At 39.5% G+C, this 21903-nt stretch overlaps 1 long non-coding RNA gene across 2 annotated transcripts; it reads right to left on the bottom strand.

The window, feature by feature from the left end:
* Positions 1-222: 222 nt before the first annotated feature.
* LOC308529453 lies at positions 223-16847 on the bottom strand. Of its 2 annotated transcripts, XR_013996769.1 has the most exons (5): positions 16807-16847; positions 10530-10657; positions 5819-5933; positions 5159-5257; positions 223-331 (listed from the first exon to the last, which is right to left on the bottom strand). It is a non-coding gene; the product is annotated as an uncharacterized lncRNA (long non-coding RNA). The 2 variants fall into 2 exon arrangements; XR_013996770.1 differs by lacking the exon at positions 5819-5933.
* Positions 16848-21903: the final 5056 nt, after the last annotated feature.

Below are 21903 nucleotides of genomic sequence, written 5' to 3'. Positions count from 1 at the left end.
AATCTATTTTGGCATATGGGAGGATGCTCCAATCAACTGAGCCACCTGGCCAGGGCTCCTTTCTTTATTCCTCATGGGCTTCTCTGAGCAAGTGGTCCTATGCTCCTTTTCATGGCGTACATGCTTTTGTCAAGAAGAGAGAAGAGAGATAATGATCTCCTAGAAACAAAGGTCAGGATAAATCGGGAGCTTTATTGGTATGTTAAGTATTCAGTCCAGGAAGGAAGGCTGTGGATGTGGTAGAGGCGTTGTTCCTGGTTCCAGCCTTGGATCCATCCAAGGTGTGACCTTGGGCAAGTAGTTTAACCTCTCTGGGTCCAGGCATCAAAACCTGTAAATGGAATTCATACTTAATTGCTTTAGACAACTAAGAGTGATATAAGTCAAGTTCTTTATAGGTAGCAGCATTTTTTTAAAGTTGCATAATGAGGCTGAAGACTAGAAAGAAAAAATTGGCCTGTGCACTTAGTTTGAACAATCATTTTTTGTTTTGTTTTAATTGATTCCAGTAGCTGTTTCAGATGTTCTGGAAGCAAATGCTTTTCTAACCAATGTTCAGTGCCCACACCTACTCAGAGGATAGTCAGGGCACAGAGCTGTGGATTGTTAGGGTCTTCCAATTTCATGGATCTTTTGTTCTAAAAAAAGTAATTTACTTTGTGCCAAAGAGGGTTTACAATTAATAGTCTGTGGTCATCTTTCTGGAGAAAACTGTTTTTCTTTCTCATCATTCTTTGCACATGTGTGCACACATGTACACACACACACACATCTGGGTTAATTAATGTTAATTTTATTGCCACTACAAAGGCCAAAAGCTTTAGCACCACCTATGCAAAAATGGCCCATTGCTATCCATCAAAAGGCATATTTCTAAACTTGTGCTCCTACAAAAGCTTTGCTATGGGCTGCAGAGCTCTGCTAGGAGGATAGAAAAAGAACATGTCCTCATTTTTCAGCTTCCACAGGTACAGTTTTGTCAATTTTGATGCCAACCTGGAGAGACTACATCTTACATTTTCCACTCGGTAAGGCATGCTCTGCAAAGATCGATCTAAATCTGATGGCAAGAATGTGGTGTGGTGATTAGTGACTAACTCTCCCCACCTCCCCTGATATTTTCCTGGGTCAAACTCCTATTGATTCTGGCTGCTGTTTGACAAGATGGTGCTATAATTACAGAACAGACACTGTGAGGAGTGTGGGTACTGAGAGAAAGCGCCCACAGGGTTCTTTTGTCTGAATTTGAATGGAAATATAAGGTAGGATAGTCAGGAATTTGGGAGACGTGGATTTTTCTGAGGACCAGCTTAGAATTTGAAGGGACCCAAGGAAAGAAAAGAGGCTTAGGATTGAACACGAGGGGTTACATGGGCTAAGCTTCCCCGATATGAAGCAAACAGCTGAGAGTCCACAAAGGCACACGCAGGAGGAGGTGGAGTCTCAGGTTGATTTTCCAGGTGTGTCTGTTGTGTTAGGTGGACCTAATAGCTCGTGTTCCTGATGGATGAGTTGGGCTTCCATTAGCTTTGAGGCCTTGGACAAGTTACTCACCACTTTAAAGCTTCATTTCCAGCCTGGCTGGTGTGGCTCAGTGGTTGAGTGTCCCACCCATGCACCAGGTCCAGGAGATCGCCAGTTCAATTCCTGGTCAGGGCACATGCCAGGATCGTTGGCTCAGTCCTCAGTGTGGGGCATGCAGGAGGCAGCTGACTGATATTTCTTTCTCATCTATGTTTCTCTCTCTCTCTCTCTCTCTCTCTCTCTCTCTCTCTCTCTCTCTCTCCCTCTCTCTCTCCCTCTCTCTCTCTCTGAAATCAATATAAGCATAGTAAAAAATAAAGTTTCATTTTTAAAAGTGAGAATATAATACCTACATGGCAGGCATATTTTATGTGAGAGAAGAGTTTTTAAAAGTTATATTCATTCAAAATGCACATCATTCAGATGTTCTGGAAGCAAATGCTTTTCTAATCAATGTTCAGTGCCCACACCTCCTCAAGGGATAGTCAAGGCACAGAGCTGTGGATTGTTAGGATCTTTTAACTTCATGGATCCTGAAAAGTGGGAAAGGCCTTGTTTAAAACTGGAGCCAGGCTGCCTGAGTTTAAATTCTACTTCTGCTACTCAGTGTGTTCTCATCTGCACAATGGGGAAAATCATAGTCCTACAACATTGGATTTTTCTGTGAAAAATAAAGGGGATGCTATCTATGAAATGCTTAGTGTTCAATAAGTACCAGCTTTCACTCTAACAATTATTATTTTCTAGCAAAAGTGGTACACCTGCAAGTTACCAAAGAGTAAATACTATTTAAAATTCTCCAGGCTTGTCATTTAAATTAGGCAATTCTTCATACTCTTTAAAATCGGGAGACATTTGCTATATTTGAAATTTTGTAAATAAAGTTGGAGTACGTTGATCATTTTGTATTACATTCTTTCAAATTTGCATAATTAAAATTTGCATGATTTGAATTTCCATAAAATGTAAATAGCCCTGAATGTCACTGAGTTATCATGAGCATTAAGTATGCTAATGTACACCAGTCTCACTTAGCCCAGGGCCTGGAATTATTAATAATAATGATCTTCAGGCAGTGAGAACTGAGATTGGGCACTTGGGATAATTACTGTTTCCCCGTTATATCTTTCAGTAATTCACCCAATAAGTGTCTGTTCTTTTCCATGCTATCTCAGAACTGATTTAGGAGTGTGAGGGAGGAACTTTATAATTGTCTACATATCCCTGTCAGAAGCTATTTCAGGGAAGTACAACAAACTCCAGGAGACCCTCTTCAAAAACTGCACTGAGGGTTGCTAATACCTGGAATATTGTCCTTATCTTTACAGCTTGGGCAAAAAGCATGGCAAATTTTAGGTTTTAGACATAAATGTCTTTGTATCTGAGAAGTTGATAAAAAAAAAAGTCCCCAGGACTCCTGCTTTCTATCTCATACTGCCCTGACCAATGGATATCAGTTTGTAGTATGGACTCTAAAATCAACTTATTCACTGTGGACAAAAGTCTGTTGAGGTTTATGCTAGAGCCCAAAGGGAATCCCGACTGTTTCCACCTCCCCCAAATGAAATTTTATCTATCTATCTGTCTATCTATCTATCTATCTATCTATCTATCTATCATCATCTATCTATCATCTATCTACCTATCTTCTACCAGTCTATCATGTATTTTTTCATCTATTCATTTACCAATTTATGTTAAGACTCTACTATATATTAAATGTTTAAATGCTGCTAATTTCTGGATAAAAATAGTGAATGAGTCACAGGCTTTTAGCGTACACACAGTCCAAATTGGAAGGGACTGATAGTCAATTATCATAGGTAGGAATAATAAGTGCAGTGATAAGGAATAATATGAAAGCCAGGGGATGACCATTTAACTTGGCCTTGGGAATGAAGGCAAGTTAATTAGAAGAAGTTATATTAGAGCTACTGGGAAAACAATAACCTCTTAAAGATCCCAGAAAAACAGATTATTTATTTATTTGTTAATCCTCACCCAAGGATATTTTTCCATTGATTTTTAGAATGGAAGAGAGGGAGGGAGGGGAAGAGAGAAAGAGAGAGAGCCTCCCACACATATTTCAGTGCAAGGACCAACATTCTAACCATTGAACAACACTGGCCAGGGCAAAAAAAACACAACAGATTGTTTTTCATGAACTATTACAATCAAGTGAATCTATAAAACTTACTATTGGTAAAAACTAAAGCTAAAAATATATCCTATCTTCATAGAACCAAGCAATAGCCCACATTCAAGTTCAAATAGCATTTTAAAAATAACTAGTCAACACTTTCTGGAAAAACCTAAATAGAATAACAAACACTAAATAACAAAACCAAAGTACAAGGACAGTGAAAAAACAGCTTAATTGAGAGTCCAAGAGTACCTAGAAAATGTCACCTAAATTAAGATCTGCTTCTTTCTCTAATTTTGATTCTGAAAGCTTAACATAGTTGGTTCAACTTTGGAAACAAAACAACTACCCTAGAATGATTTGTTCATTTATTTACTCAACAAATATCTTTTGTTTCTCAATTATGTGCCTTTTCTAGGAAGATAGCAATCATCATGAAAAGTATGCTCAACTATTAACCAGATTACCCATGACATAAACCATTCACCATATTGTATTAACATAGAAATACAAGGAGGTGGGTGTACTTTGCTTACTTTGGGTGTGAAAGTAAAGCACAGGGAGATAACTCAAGGGCATGTGTAGATGACCCTTGAGTGCAAATTGGATAGAAATCTGACTGACTCAGTGTAATTAATAAAACATGTTGAATTGGCAAGAATACGGACAGGAAGTTGGAAAAATCTTGAGTGAGTTGTCTTCTAATCAGAGAATCTAAACAGGCTGCTGCTTAAATATGGTTGGTTTTGTCCTCTCAGAATGAGGAAAGCACAAAGTCAGTCAACAGGGAAATACTCCAAGAAACTTCATCCTGATGTTAAACACCTTGCTTCTGTAACCATAGCCTGAACAATGAGTTTCATTATCAAGATAACTTCCAGATCCTTTTGAAGTTCATAAGTGTGATGATTGGGTGTTCACACTCATGTGTGAAATGTGCCTCCTTCAGACCTTATTAGGACATACATTGGCACATTACCCATCTGGTGTGGAGAGAGAGAGAGAAGAGAAGAGGAGAGGAGAGGAGGAGAGGAGAGGAGGGGAGGGGAAAGGAGGGAAAGGGAGGAGAGGAGAGGAGAGGGAACTTCCCTTTCTGAAGGATGGTACATCCTATACAACTTCTAATTTATGATAAACAGGAACACCCTATTTAGAGACAACCTTAAGTTTGAGATTTCACAGCAGAATATAATCATCTATATAGTTTTCTTTTCTGAGAACAGTTCTCTTTTATAAGATAAAAGTTCTCATTTAAGATACCTCTGAAAATGTTACCTTCTTCTCAATCTGGAAATCCAACAATTTTTTGATTTTCTGGCCACACTGAGAGTTTTCTTCCCCCACCCCTCTTGTCACAGGGATCTGAAAAGGCACTTCAAACCAAAGGAAATAATAGCAGACAACCTTGCAAATAAATTTCCGGTGCCATGTTTCATTAATACCGTTCAGCGACAGCAGCAAGGAGCAGTGTCAGAGTGTAATTTCACTTACAAAGTCAAGCAGAAAATGAATTTCTCACTGTAGGGTTCTGTATCGGAGCATGACTGTTTGGAGGCCAGATTCCGAATCACTGGAGCCAGTTCAGAGGAGCTTTAAATTACCACAGAAAGGAAAACAATTTGCATCACTAAACTGCAGTAGGAATGGGAGTGGATTTTACATGCCATCCAACCTTTTAAGAAGTCGTTTCATAAAAGACAACTTTAAAGCTATTATAATGATACACTAATCCTAATGTTCTGAATCACCACTAATATCCTATCAGTTACCACTAAGTTGTTTAAAAATGTATAGGGATATTCCCATTAGTGATGAGGGGGTGGTAAATAATGACTGGTACACACTCCAGGTCCCGCAAGGTCTACTAGGAGGCCTGGCAGAACTCTCCCTAAGGTTCTCTTACAGCACAATGAATCCTTTCTGGAAAATTCCAAGGAGAAGGTCTTGGAATTTGAGTTCCATAATCTCCTGAATTAAAACCTCAATTCTGCCATATATTGGCTGTGTGACCCAAGAGAGTTTGGCAAACATCCTGAGTCTCAACATTCTTATCTGGAAAATGGAAAAAACAAAACTGATGATGTTTTTGTTAAGATTCATGAGCGGGCATACAGAAAATACTAACATAGTACCTTACTGATGCCTATTTACCTCTTGAGGCGTCTTTTCACTTATATCATAGGGGTTAGACCTGCCGCTTATCAGGCTGCTTCAACAGGTGAATGCTTTGGTCCCCAGGAAAAAAGGCAGATGCAATCTCCATTCACTCAAGGACAGGTCATGAAAAAGTGGAATAAGTGATCAAAGTCAAGAGAAAAGAATGGAAAAATAAGATAGATTGAGAATCTATAATAATAAAAGGCATAATATGCTAATTAGACAGATGTCCTTCAGACGACCTTCTGGATGAAGCCAGGGCTGTGAGGGAAGCCCAGGTCCCGGGTGCCAGAGGGAAGCTGGTGCCAGCAGCTGGGGGAAGGAAGGCCTACTCTTGCACAAATTTTGTACATCAGGCCTCCAGTATAATATATTAATGTTCTCCCTAAGATTCATTACTTTGACCTTTGCAAAATAGAATGACATTGACCACATAATTTGTACCATGAGTTGTAATGACTCTCTTCAAAGTTTCTGCATTCTTAAACTGTACTGAGTATCACTGGATGGCAAAGTCCTTCCTTTGTCAACAGCCAGATGTATAGGGTTCCAGATTTCAGCTATCCTTTTCTGTAACTTTCTTTTCCCAATTGGCTTGACAAAATAATATTCAAATAATTTCAGTTCTTTTTGCCTTGTCTTTTCTCATTAGATTGTTTTATTTTCTGCTGCATGTCACAAAAAAATAGACCAAATTATAGTGGCATCACTGTAATCTGTTCTCCACATAGGCAGTCACGGTGATTTAAAAAGAAAAAATCAATCGAGGAATCATGTTTCCCTGTGTAAAACCTTCAAATTGATCCACTAGCATGAAAAATAAAATTCATCCCAGCTGATGTGGCTCAGTGATTGACCATCAACCCATGAACCAGGAGGTCATGGTTCAACTCCTGGTCAGGACACATGCCTGATTGTGGGCTCGATCTCCGGTGTGGGGCATGAAAGAGACAGCTGATCAATGATTCTTCCTCATCATTGATGTTTCTATCTCTCACCCCTTCTTCCTTCCTCTCTCTAAAATCTGTAAAAAAAACCCCAAAAACCCACAAAACAAACACCATAATAAAAATAAAATTCAAACTCCTTATCATGAACATGATAGAGCTTCTCTCTCTCTCTGACCTCATCACCTTCCACTCTCCCTCAGGAACCACACTCTAGCCACACTGGCCTTTCTCCTCAGGATCACTTGGCCATACTCACTCTGGATTCAGGCCCTTTGCCTCCATGCTCTAGAGTGGGCTTCCTCAGAGCCTCGCATGGCTGGGTCCTTGTAGTCATTCGACTTCTAGGGTAAGAGTTTATGTCTCAGAAGGGCTTTTGTAAGCATTCTTTTTTTTTTTATTTTTATTTTTTATTTATTTTATTGATTTTTTACAGAGAGGAAGGGAGAGAGACAGAGAGTCAGAAACATCGATGAGAGAGAAACATCGATCAGCCGCCTCCTGCACATCCCCCACTGGGGATGTGCCCGCAACCCAGGCACATGCCCCTGACCGGAATCGAACCTGGGACCCCCCAGTCCGCAGGCCGACGCTCCATCCACTGAGCCAAACCGGTTTCGGCAAGCATTCTTGCTAGAGTTTTTGTCTTCAGAAGGGCTGATTCATAGACACCTAAATCAAAAATAGTCTAGTGAAAGAACAAAAAACTGAATAGCTACCCCAAACTTGTCCTCCCCCGCCCCCCATAATAGTAAAAGGGCTTTGGAGTGCTATCAGAGGATCTGAATTCTAGCCAATGATCTTGTATGAATTATTTGAGACACTTAGGCAAGTCACTTCACCTCTCTATGTTTCTGTTTCTTCATGTGTCAATGTGGAACTAGAGGATTTCTGAGATGTCTTCTATTTCTAATATTTTATCATTGTCGTTGGAAATATTAGATCTGGGTAGTCTGATATAGTAAATATTATAAAATTTTACATGAGGTTGAAGTTCATGGATAGGTAAACTATTGCTGAGATCTCTGAACTTTACTTTAGGTTTATGTCATAAGATTTTTTAAAAAATTCCTTAATTCCAGAATGGATAAGGGATTCCACCTGTCTCCCATTCTTTTAACATATTGCCAATAATTGTGATCCCAAGCTTTTATTTCACACCATAGCATGTTAAACTAATTGTCTTGGATAGATAATTAATAGCTGTTCTGATTATCTATTGCTTTGCAGCCAATCACTCCAAAATCTAGTGGCTTAAAAGGACTATTTCTTTAGGCTCATGAATCTGCTCCATTAGCTAAATGACTGGCTACATTTGTTTCCTGCCATGTGTTTTAGCAAGTATTTAGTCTCACTGTGGCACATATGCATTGTGCCTGCTGGAGAAACTTTGAGGTTTTTCATAGGGAAAGATTTCTTTTGAAACTCTACACAATGCACATACATCTGCCACCTGAGTCCTGATATTACCACAGGGCCTTGCTAGTGCAGGTACATCTCCTAACAGGTCACAGTGATGGTGATGGTCTGCTCTTGGCATATGTTCTTTCCATTGGCTTATGTAAGCACCAGATGGCTCTTATCCATAGTTGGCAACTCTAATTCTTAAAAAGGTTCATGAAAAACTTAAGAGTGCATAACACTTATACCAAAGTTATTACTTAATAAAACTCTATCACTTAAAGTTACTAACTCCTAGGCAGAATTTAGAGTTTGTTTTTTAAGTAACCAAGTAAACTGGGAACAACAGAAGCCTTTATCTCCCTAAATAAATTCTCTGTTTAAATTCTTAGATTTATTAAGAACATTTATTTATAAAGTGTAAGAGGCATTCATTCTATTTATCATCTATCATCTAGTATCTCTTATGAACCTGCCCCTCCTTTTCACTGAGGTTAATTAAATGCCTCATTTTACTCTGAAACTTAATATCACAGTAATTAGTATTTATTCTTATTCTAAAACTCTTTTTCTATAAAGTGTAAAACACAGTATCTTTCCTTTTGCTTTTCTAATTTTCCAATTAAGCACAGTCAATTGAAGGGAGAAGCTAGGATCTGCCAGTCCCAATATTTTCTTGCACATTTTAGCTGTATTGTTGATAAACCATAAAGAATGTATAATTTGGAGCCTTTACATATACAATAGTTACCTTGCATTATTCTCCCTCCCACATTTTACAAGTATTTCAAATGACCAAAAGCACTTAGAAATCAAAAGGAAAATACGCACACCAAGATTGAATCTCTTTTGCCTGGCACACTAGTATACAACGTAGGGTACCATTAGCTACTGTTAATATAGCCATAATATAACCCAGTATGGGGAAAGACTAAACACCAGCTAAAAACCCTGGTAGTTAATGATTTGTTATCTTAGTTGCAACTCTTTTTTTTTTATATATTTTATTGATTTTTTACAGCGAGGAAGGGAGAGAGATAGAGAGTTAGAAACATCGATGAGAGAGAAACATCGATCAGCTGCCTCCTGCACATCTCCTACTGGGGATATGCCCGCAACCCAGATACATGCCCTTGACCGGAATCGAACCTGGGACCTTTCAGTCCGCAGGCCGACGCTCTATCCACTGAGCCAAACCGGTTTCGGCAGTTGCAACTCTTATGATAAAAAATTAAATATTTCTTTATTTGGTGATAGGCAATCCTTAGGAAGTGCAACTGAAATTTAATATTAACTACATTTTAATATCTCTTGCAGATCCATCTGTTTCCCTCAGATGGAACAATTTCTTTATTCTTTTGACACACCAAATCTGAATCAAATTTTAAAGATGCCCCTTCCTTCTTTGATATACAATGAATTCACATGCTGTTATTGAGATTCTTGGTTAAAAACATGGTAGAGCCCAGCCAGCATGGCTCAGTCCTTGAGCGCTGACCTATGAACCAGAAGGTCACGGTTTGATTCCTGGTCAGGGCACATGCCCGGGTTGTGGGCTCAATCCCCAGTGTGGGGCATGCAGGAGTCAGCCAATCAAATCATAGATGTTTCTATCTCTCTCTCCTATCTTCCTCTCTGAAATAAAAAATATATATATATTTTAAAAAATAAAATAAAAATATGGTAGATTTTTTTTATTTTAAGGGTAAGAAAGTACTTTAAATCATTGATTCTGACTTGGGTCTCAGTTGTGATTGGATGGACATACAAGCATATATATATATATAATCCCTACTTTTTTAAAAATTTAAATTCTTTCCTGTTGAAAGTATTACATATGTCTCCTTTTCCCCCCATTGACCTCTCTCCAGCCACTCCCACCCCCCAGCACATGCCCTCACCCCCCTAGTGTCTGTGTCCATTGGTGATGCTTATCTGGATACATACAAGTCCTTCGGTTGATCACTTAACCCTATTTTTCAGGTAAGAATTTTTCCCTCTTTTACATTCTAGGTTTATGCTTCATTAGATCATTTTAAATAAATCTCTGTTTTGGTTCCTCTTCTTGGCCCTCAGTGTTTCTCAAACTATTGACTTAAAAATGGTACTATTGATCTAGTCCACTGACCCTATTTGACTCTTTCTAAGACTCACTGCGTGAGTATATGTTCAAACTCTTAATGTTTTTCCCTTAAGGCACAAGAAAATAAACATTTTGTCACCAAACATGCTAGACTCATGCAGATTAAATAAAACTACATGTTACTGGTTCAAAAAAAAAGCACAGCTTTCACAGAAAAATGAAGGGCTTTTATGTCTTAAACACAATTTTACAGCAAAGTAAATCAGACCATTACCTTAGGTCTTTATTCTCTCCTGTTATAAAAACAAAACTTCTCTTCAGAGAATCCACATAGCACAGCACATCCTCAGGTCATGCTCTTTGCAAACCTGGAAGGACTGTGGGACTCAGGATGTCTGATGACTTCAGCCAACATTTTTTTGAAAAACAAAAACAAGAAGCCTCTGTCAAGCATGGTAGTTTCAATCCAAATGCTTCTCTCGGTCCCATCTCCAATTCCCACTAGAATGACCTAAAATAAATTAGTAAGAAAGGAATAAGAACAGAGAGAGCTGGAGAGGAGGACAACAGCAAGAGAATCCCAGGGAGCTGAACCCTAGCAGTGTACAGGGTGGATACTAAGGAGAAATCAATGTCCCTTGCTCCACCCTGGAACGTTCCAGGAACTAGAGAACCAATGCAGTATGGATAAAGGCATGGGGCTGAAGAGAAATATTAGTTAAATTAATGTACAGTGGGGTCTTGACTTACTAGTTTAATTCGTTCCGTGACGGAGCTAGTAACTCAAATTACTCGTATGTCAAATCAACAGTGAATGAGTGAGACACGTGATGCTGGGCTGATGTTGTGGCGTTCACTGTGACGTTTGCTGCGCCAACTAGCGGTGGGGTATCTGAAGCTGGCTCGTAACCCGAATTTTAGCGGGCAACTCAAAGCAAAAAATCGGCCGAGAGACAGCTCAGCTCAGCTCGTATCTCGAAAAACTCGTTAGTCGGGACACTCGTAAGTCAAGGCCCCACTGTATAAGGCGCTCACCATTCTCACCTTCTGTAAGCAGCTCTTACCATTCCTGAAAAAAAGTAGAGGTTCACTGTGAAGAAAAATGGAAACACAGAGTGTTGAAACTTTAGACGCATAGCACTGATAAAGTCAAAGGTGAAGAAAACAAAATAAAAAAACAGGGAGATTACATGAAATAATGGGTCTCTGAGTAAACCTTTCTCCAGGTCCTCAGAGTAGCAGAATCAAGGCTTATAATTCCCCAAGAAGAAGATGATAGAATTCTCTAGACACTAATGGGTCTCTCAATAAAACCTACAGATATCGACATTTGGAGTGCCATAATAAAAGGCTATATATGAATGGCAGACTGAAATTGTGTTAAATCTGTTCTGTTATAGACCTTTTGCAATATAGTCTCATTGATTAAGGCTTTTAAGCTCAGCAACTAAAAGTGTTAGTTTTATAATTGAAGTCAGAGTGCTGATTCAGCCCAGTTGGCATGGCTCAGTGGTTGAGCATTGACCTCTGAGCCAGGAGGTCACAGTTCCATTCCTAGTCAGGACATATGCCCGAGGGGGTGAGAGAGAGGGGGTTTCGGGCTTGATCCCCAGTGTGGGGCATGCAGGAGGCAGTCAATCAATGATTCTCTCTCATCATTGATGTTTCTATCTCTCTCTCCCTCTCTTTCCTTCTCTGAAATATATATATTTGATTCATTCCATGTGAGAATTAAATATCTGAACAATTGCGAAATAGATGAGCAATGGATTCATGATGTATTTTTTTTTTTGGGGGGGGGGAGGTCTCCCAGAAGCTAACCCTGAGACAGGGATGAAAGAATGAAAACCTATTTGGTAGGTGATCTTGGAGAACACCAGGAGGGGAATGAGGAAGTTAGAGGAGGAAGACAGCCAATAAACAGTTTGCTATTAATCCAGTTACCACTGTGGGTAAATGAAACTTAATCCTTCTGGGACCATGGAGCCAGTGTAGGGCACACTTCAAAGTCATCCCTCTTGAGATGGGAGAGAGATGGGGTATTCATACAATGACTCCAATCCTGCATTGGTGGAGGGCTGCTCCAGGGGACCATTAGCTCTCTGGCACATCCAACCTGCCATGTAAGCAACAAAGAGCTCCAAGAGCCAGGGAAAGGTTTCATGTAAAGCAGGGATGCAGTTGGAAGGGTATCAGGTTTGCAGAGTGGAAAGTGCTAGGGAGTTTGGGTGGGGCACCAACATCACCTATTACACATAATGAATTATTAATTTTCTTAAATTTGCTACATGGATTATGATCTATTTGGGCCCCACAGATGGTTAAAGACCATAACAATACACAATAGGCTTTTTTATTATTTTTTAAAATAAATAGATGATCTTTGTATAGGAGTTCTAATGAGTCTACTCAAGTTTCATACAAAAGACTGCTTTCAATTATTTTCTGTGAAATTTTCCCAAAATTTAAAAGTATATTTTAAACAATCTGATCATAAACTTTCTCTTCTTTTAACTAGATCCCATCTTTTATTTCCAGAAAAATAATATTTAAGATCAAAGATGGGGCTGGTCCCAACACTGCCTTTATTTTAAATATATTTTTATTGATTTCAGAGAGTAAGGGAGAGGGAGAGAGAGAAACATCAATGATGAGAGAGAATCATTGATCAGCTGCCTCTTGCACCCCCCCTACTGGGATTGAGCCCACCATCCCTGGCATGTGTCTTTGACCTGAATCGAAACTGGGATCCTTCAGTCCACAGGCCGACGCTCTATCCACAGAGCCAAACCGGCTAGGGCCTGCCTTTATATTTTAAAATAAAAACCTTAGAATCTCTTTATATAAATAGAGGCACAGTCTGAGGGTAAAATAAAACTAAAGGAGGAAAGGAACATCCCTTACTACTACAAGGTGTACATAGGACAATCAGTTAAAAGTCTTTGCAGGTTTTGAGGTTGGGGCAAACAGCCTACCTGGAAAAGACTGATTTATTATGGCCCCAGCACACATAAGACACATGAGATTTTTAGCTGAGAGCAATAGTGTTTTCAGCACATATGCCTGTATTTATTTCTTGTCACTGATTACACCCTGGATTAGAGTTGGGTTATTTTTCATTATAGCCAGGCAGTGTTTCTATATTTCTCAAAATGAAATTTATAAATTTATTATTTGGATTAGTTGGTGCTTGGCCTGTTTTGCTTCTATATTTGAGGCAGGATGTTAGAAGATTATTTCATGAAATATTTTGAAGTGTTACAAATGTTTGGAGTTATTCACATCTTTATCATTTAAAGGCTGTTACGTAAACTTTTTTTTTCCTTTTCCATTTGCTAAATTAATTGCCTGCTTTGCATTGGAATCATTACTTCAAAAAATAAATAACTTCTCTCAGCTCATTCCAGGTACTTTTCCAGGTACAGAATTATACCTGTCCCCCATTTATTTTGCTTAATTTGATATTCCATAGGAGGGTGTCTTTAAAATGTTTTATTGTATTATTTATTTTGATAACACAATAAAACAAAATCAATGACTCCTCTCCAATGAACTCAAGGTTTTTATTTTATTTTAAAGAAACCATTCATTACTACTTGTTATGGTTGAATGTTTCTGTCCCCCCCATCCCCAAATTCATATGTTGAAGCTCTAGCACCCCAGTGTGACTGTGTTTGGAGATAGGATCTTTATGGAAGTGATTAAGGTTAAATGAGGTCATGAGGGTGGTCCCTGATCCAGTAGGATTGGTGTTCTTATAAGAAGAGACAGCAGAGAGCCCTCCTTCTTTATCTCTGTTTTTCTGCAGTTTGACTATGATGTGATTTATTGTGCTTCTCTTTTAATTTATCTCACTCAAGGTTTATTTGATAGTATGAACAACAAGGCAGATGTCACAGAATAAATAGCTTAACAACAGACCCATATTTATATAGACAGTCCTTTGATCTTATGAAAAGCGTGCCACTGAAGGGAAGTGGGAACTGGTGGTCTTTTTAATAAATGATGCCAGGACAATAGAATACCCCATGAGAAAATGAAATCTTGACAATATCTTATAACACACACACACACACACACACACACACACACACTTGACAATTGGGAGCTGCACTATACAGGAATAGCACCTAAAAAAGTGGAATTTTATGCTAGTGAGGGGCAGGTAGTAGGGAAGGTCAATGGTAGAAGAAGAGTCCTTTGAAAGGATGAAGAATAAGAGAGATAGAACCAATAAGATAGAAGAAAACAGGAGAGAGTATATCATGATCCTTTCACATCATCCTTCAAGTTTTCATTAAAGTTTTTAAAGTTAGGAAATTCTGAGTATGATTTAATTCCTTAGGGGAAATGGCTACAGGATTTACACCCATCTACTGGTTGGCATGGGTCCGAAACAATAAGTATGCACTGATGCATGAATGCAACCTCAGAAAAAATGAGGAAAGAAGTATTGGAAATTACTGGAAGGATTCTGAAATGAAATTGCAATTAAGATTAATGAAGTTTTCCAAGTACATGAGGCTATAGCAGATGTTCAGACTCCATTCATTGCCCAGTTCCTATCACATTAGCTGGCATCAGGCAGGCACTCAATACAGGTATGTTAAATTGAATCACTGCTGAGAAACTGAGTAAAAGAAAGCATTCCATCCTCTTTTACAATGATCAGTGGATTCTGGAAAATGAACTGTTGGATGAATTCATTCTCTCTTAGTCCCTTTTAGTCCAAACAAATAGTGTATCTGCTGATATAACATCCTTAAAAAACCTTTGGGTCTCCTGTCATATCTCAGGGATTGATTTCAGTAGACAAGCTGTTCCTCTATGAGTCCTTTCTAGATAATTTCATCTCCATTTTTGGTTTCTTTTGGGATGGTGGAGGGGATGCATAATTTACACACCTAATCACTTCAAAAAGCCTCCTGTGAGGCTGAATATTGTGCCCTTTTATCTCTTTCAAGGATCTAGAAAAAGACTGTAGCACCACACTTTTGGATTTCTCTTTAGAGCATACCTTCCTGACAGGGAATCTCCTAACGATTGACATTTCAAATTTAATAAGTTCAAGACTGAACTATTGATCCACTTTATCAAAGTTGCTCCTCTCAGAGATTTGCTCATTTCCCTGGATGGTGATTTCATCCCTCCAGTTGCGCAGACCAAAATCTCAGAATCAGTGCCAACCCCATTCTTTCTCTCATATCCTACCCCTTAGGACCTTCTGTTGGCTATAGATCCAAATATTCTCAAAACCTGATGACTTCTCCCCATTTCTGCTGCTACCACGTGGTATCAGCTCCCTATCACCTCTCAGCTCTAATTCGACCTTCTCATGGAAGCTTAAGATAAATCATTCTCCTATCTTTCCTTTCTGGCCAGCCCCACCCTCCCTCCTGTGGCTCATTAAAATAAACTGGTTTTTATTCCACTTGGAACTATTTTGTAAACTTTAATATAAAGTAAATTGGCAACATTTTCCTGGATGGTTTTATCATTGAAGAATCTCAAGCATTAAACATTGGTCATCACAATGTACACAGGAAATCTGCCTACGAAAACATGTTCAGTGGCTGGTTAAGTTCCCATACTTACCACACGCCAGGGAGAAGTTTGCTCCATAGGAGCCGGTTACCTCTCCCCTCTAACCAAGAAGTGGTAAATCCAGGCAGGTCGGGGACTAGAGTGAGGCCAATGAGGTGTGTGCAAAACTTAAGAGGGTGCCAAAAACTCGTAGTGAAGAGAAATACTACTGTAATGCACCATTCCAAGAGAATCAATCAAAGCCGTAAACTGTGGTTCTTGGCATAACTACTTCCTTTTGTCGGTGATATTTAATTAGAAGAGAACCCTTCATTTCTGAGGGAGATGAGTGCTAACCCTGGAGGAAGAGCAGTAGGGGGCTCTGCGGACAAGCTGACCAGCAGTCTCTGTGCCTGAAATTGAATCCCACCAAAAGCATCACCTTCCAAATGACCCTCATGCAATAGGAAGGAAATTAATTGGCTTGGGACGCTAATGCCCACTGTCCCGGGGCAAGACTTGTAAAACTCTCCTCATCCATGAAATGAGAGGCTCAGACTCCATCCTCCTCCAAGGTCTTTTACTTCTAAAATTCTACAAATAATATTTGCTAAACATTCTCTGCATACTTAGTCGTTGTTCCCTGAATCACACTTTTCTTCTTTTCCCCCAACCAAGTTCCTTTCATTCTTGGCTTAAACTTTGCAGTTGGTGATTGAATCTTGATGCATTGTAGTTAAAGCGTACCCTGGAGCAGCCTCCAAATCCCACAGAATACTGACCTACTGGCATCTCCCAACAGCACGCTCTGCTCTTCTTTTTGTGTGATGATCCTGGTACATGCTAGAATCCTCTGATTCTGTTACTTTCTTTCTGCTTTTACATCCTGTTCATAAATCTGCCTAAAAATGACAACTCTAACTTGGAGGCTCCTGGCTAGCAGCCTTATTCTGCTCTGAAGACCAAAGTGAACAGACACAAAGCAAAACGATTTACAGGACCGAAAGGAAGAATGTGAAAGAACTCACTGAAGCAAGTGAGATACTCCGTCCCTGAAAAGCTCCAAGCCTGGCTCTGATGAGTGGAATCCAAGCGGGGAGTGAAAACGAAAATTAGGACGCAGAGTTCAACAGCCTTGAGCAGTTGCAGCTCATTCCAAAACTTCACCCAGTCTCTGTTGTGGTGCAGATGGCTCACTAAAAACCTGTTAATTTGCCATTGTTTTAACCATGTGAAGACTAACAGAGAAGACAATATAATGGATGTCCCCATCCTCAAGCATATCAGCTTTTCTCCACCAATAAGTCTATTTCTTCCTCAAAAGTCTAATGAATTTGGGTGGATACTAATAGGAACATTTCCTTTACCTATCTCTCACTGGTTTCATTTCTAACAAAAAAAGAAAGGTAACCACTCAGCTCAAATGAGCTTTTCATGAACCAATAGCAATCTCAATTTTCCACACTTTTCCTGTCAATGAAAAAATTTTCTATTCACCACTCAGGGAACAACATGACAGCCTGGGACTGATTGCCTAAGGGCATACATCTTGTACTAACTCCAGTGGCCAATAGGCAGCCAGCCAATTAACCCAGTATCATTTGTCATTAGGGTTGGCTTGGAACTATCTCTTCCTTTCCATCCAAAATGATATTTGACAGGTCATTAGTCTTCAGGTGACCTTTAAGTACACCCCTGACCCCCTGATCTGCCCCAAGCTAACCTCCTCTTCATGAATGTAGAGCCTGGCCCTATCCACCTCCACAATCCATTCCTGGGAGATTCCCAAAAGGAGGATGAAAGAAACTAAAAATAGTAAACTGTTAAGACAAGAATTGGGGTTCCCTAGGAAGATATTAATTCACAGAAAAAATTATCTAGATGTTACTTAATAATATTTCATTTATTAAAGTTAATTCAACACAAGTTTTTCTCTTATTTTTAATTCTACTCATACATCTTTTATTATATTTATAAATGTAGCAAAATATAAAACTCAGTTTTAAAGGGACTTCAACTAATATTCTGTCCTATTTGAAATGTTAAATGTTAAACTCTTTTGAACACTGTAAACTCACTTTATAAATTAAATTTTCTTATTAAGAATTTCCAATAACAGACATGTAAAAAATGTTTTGAAAACTTAAATCACTCTTTCAAATCTATAAATTAAACATATAAAAATAGAAAGTTTAAATTTACATTAAACAGTCCCACAATGTATATTGGCATAGTACAATTTTAACCTCAAATTATATGGCTAAGTCAATTAGTCAGTTACACATTTCACATTGAAACCATAAAGTTGATATGTTACTCTCAAAGGCATAATTCTTTTAAATAGTATTAACTCTTAAGAAATTAAGCACATATTTAATGCAAAATCATAATGCTCTTTAAAAAGCATGTCTATATTTATTTCCAATTTTCTCAAGGTCAAAAGATTCTTATTCGCTAACAAGGATTTATATTATCTAAATAAGTTTGAGGCTACCTTCTCAACTAGTGAAGGTTACATAAACATTAGAGAAACTGTCTAGAACCTTAATTAAAATTTGTTTACAGGCTTTTAATGATCGCGGTGGCCGGGACTCCAGCATTTCAACAGGGCAGATTGCCCATCATCCGAGTGTCAGTCCTAATGGTATTTTCTTCTTTCACTATTTAAGGAAATTTGCAATCCATGCTACCTTACAGCTTGATTGGACTTATCTACTTGGTTATATTCTGAATTATTTTTATTCCTAGCTATACAACTTGTAGTTGTGTCTGATTTAGAAGGAGACATATCTTTTTAATGGCATGAACAAAAGAGGTTGGGGATGTACAGACAGAGCAAAGGACTTAGGAAACTAGAATCAGAGTCTAGTTAACTAGTTTACCCTGAGGGTGTTTTCACTCTGTCAAGCTCAGAACCATTGATATTTTATGAAAACCCATCCTCTTTCATTCATACAAACATTCCACGTTGACACAGTTAGTATTGGGCCAAACCAGATACAAACCTCGTAATGACTGCACCTAAAATGTGTAGACTTTGCCCCCAGAGAGGAACACATCATTGAGGGAATGAGAAATGGCAGTGACAGTGTAAAAAGAAAATAAACAGAAAATAAAACCTGGAAAATGAAATGCTCAATGTTTATAGGCCTTGCCCCTAGAATTCAAATTGAGGGGTGTGCGTGCTAAAAATTTAAAGTCGTTGTGCCTCTGTTTCACACTGTGAATGGGAACAATAATACCTACTTCATAGGTTGACTATGAGGATTAAATGAGCAACTATATCCAAAGCATTTGCAAGCATGCTAAGTGTGTAATGAGTGCTAGACAAATATTCATGATGAGTCTTATTAGAGCAAGGGTTGACACAGGTTGAGTAGGGAATGTAAACTTTGGGCTAAAAGGGTGCTGCTGTGGATTTTCCATTGGCCTAGCTCTCTGGACCCTGAGGCCGTGATTAAATGAGCGTCAGCTGTGGGTTCAGTTGCACTCCATTAGAATGAAAAATGTGCCAGAATTATTTCCATTCGGCCTGGATCCTTATCACCTTTCAACAGTGCCTCTTTTCTATGCTCAGAGCTTTCTTTGACTCAAAAATTAAAAATCCAACAACCACAATAGCAACCAAAAGGGAGCTGTGTCCAAGGAAAACATAGAAACTCAGTGGCCAAAGAGCAGGAGCTGAGTGGCTGGAGGTATCTTTTTTTTTTTTTTTTTTTTAAGATTTTCAAGTTGATTTTTAAAGTGAGAGAAAGGGAAAGAGCGAAACATCAATGTGAGAGGGAAACATCAATGTGAGAGCCAAACATCTATTGACTGCCTCCTGCATGCCCCCCACTGGGGATCAAACCCACAACCTGGGCATGTGCCCTGAGCAGGAATTGAATTGGCAACCTTTCGGTGGACGGGATAACACCCAACCAACTGACCTATACCAGCCAGGGCCCGAGGAATCTTGATCTGCTCTGTCAGCACCACGTTCTGAGGCCCAGAGATAACAATGAGTTGCATTTTCATTTTCCTTGAGGTTTGATGGGAAGTTGAATCTGTAATTCTGGCTTCTTTGGAGGCAGGTTCGTTTGGAGTTTAGTTCTTATAGCATTAACCATGTTTTAAATTGCGACTCATCTTGAGTTAGCAAGTTATTAGTGAATATGCAATAAAGCCCTTCTTCTCGGAGGGCTGGGTCTAATATTTCTGCCCTTTCCTGAGGTTTGACCAAGTGGGAGGTTTGGGACTGGGGACCCAGGAGTGCCATCTGGCCAGCCAGCTCTCTTTTATTTCTCCTTGGTGGGGTTTTCTATTGTGTTCCTTGTTGCATCTGCTTGGTGGGTGAATACTGATCCCAGCCAATATCTCCCTATTCTCTTACAAATGCCATCCTCATTATCATGTTTAGCAGACAAAGGCTACTGTTCTAGGCCAGAAGTCCACACCTTGTCATCCAGCATTGCACAGATGGTATGTGGGCCTAGATTCAGAACTGTTGTGTTAGAAAAGACCAGATCCATCATCTCTACCAGCGCTATTCCAAAGAACTCTCTGTGATGATGAAAATGGTTTCTCATCGGTGCTATCAATAGGGTAGCCACTAGCCACACGTGGCACTTTAAATTGGACTCATGTTACTGAGAACGGACATTTTAATTTAATTCACATGGTGTAGTTAAGGGCTATCATATTGGCCAATTCAGAACTCGAGTTATTTTATAAATGAGAAAGCTAAGGCCCAGAGAGAGGGAAAGTGACTTGCCCAAAGTCACAGAGCTGGTGCAGGGCAGAGCTGGGGGATAGGAGATTAGGTTCCCACACCTCCAGCTACTGCTTTCCCATTTTATCCTCCGGAAGCCACGAATGCAGGTCTGGAGTCCCACTGACAATAGAAGACAGCAGGACCCCTTACTGTTGTGATATCCAGCTCCCAGGAGACAGTTCTCAATCTCCTCCACCCTCCTGACATGCTTTCCTTCTGTGTCCATCAGGGCTGACAGGACAGTGTCTCCGTTAATTCTGGAGACTGGATTGCATGACACACTTGCCGACCTCGTCTGCAGCCCGATGGGTTTTCTTTTCTTCTTCAGAAATAATGTGAACTCATCCACTTCAGGCCCTGCCTCTGGGTCCTTGGGGAGAGCTCTGGATGGTGAGAGGAGATCGTGCTCCTGAATACTCTCCCCACAGCATCTTCTGGGGTTTGTCAGCCTCGGCAAATCCCAGGATGAATGCGATCCTGATTGTTCGGCACGTTTCAAAGCAAATGTTTTCTTGTCAAAGTTTCGCTGGCCTCTGGGTAGTTGCTTATGAGAACATCAGTGTTTGTTGAAAGAGCCATTTTAAAACACTGGCAATTGGCTAAGGGCTCCAGCTCAGGAAGATTTTTTAGCTGCTGAGTAGAGAAGTGCAAAATAAAGTAGTAAACAGTTTTTTAAAAGATTTCTTCCTGGGATTAGATACACATCCACTCCGAGGTGGAGTATGGGACACAAAACCACTATTCAGGACCTTCGCCCCTGAAACACGGCCCCTGCGCCTGCATTGGTTTTGACCAACATTGACAAGTTGACCAGCACTGAAAGGCACAGAGTCATCGCAATTCACACCTCCTCGTCCTGCTTCTTTTTCTTCTGATGACAATGCAGAGGGTCCCTACAAACAAAAGCCACCATAGCTCACACTTTCTGAGTTGTTTTTATTGCATAATTTTTTTCTTCCTGGAAAAGTTTTATAGCCAAACCTATTTTTCCACCTTGGCATACAGTTAGTTCTTGGTAAGGCATTTTTAAATGTTGAACTTAAGGCGATTATTCTGTGTATGCTTTCTGGGAAGTGGGGTGCATGGCGAATAGTAAGCATGCTTTTGTGGAATTTCTTTCTCAACAAGCAGTTCCTTAGCTCCATAGTAGACTCTGAGGGTTTCTCCCAAATCACCTTGAGCCAAATAGAATGTTCTGCAAAGGCTAATATATAGGGAGTTGTTCAATGGATGTAACATTTCAGTTATGCAAGATGGGTAAGTTCTAGAGATCTGCTATACAATATAGTTCCTATCGTTAATAATCTATTGTGCATTAACAAATTTGAGAGGGCAGTTCTTGTCTCAAATTTCCTTCTTCTCATCCCCACCC

The sequence above is a fragment of the Myotis nattereri genome (assembly GCF_964212035.1).
Source record: "Myotis nattereri genome assembly, chromosome: 14".
Taxonomy (NCBI): domain Eukaryota; kingdom Metazoa; phylum Chordata; class Mammalia; order Chiroptera; family Vespertilionidae; genus Myotis; species Myotis nattereri.
This window is presented reverse-complemented; position numbering and strand designations above follow the sequence as displayed.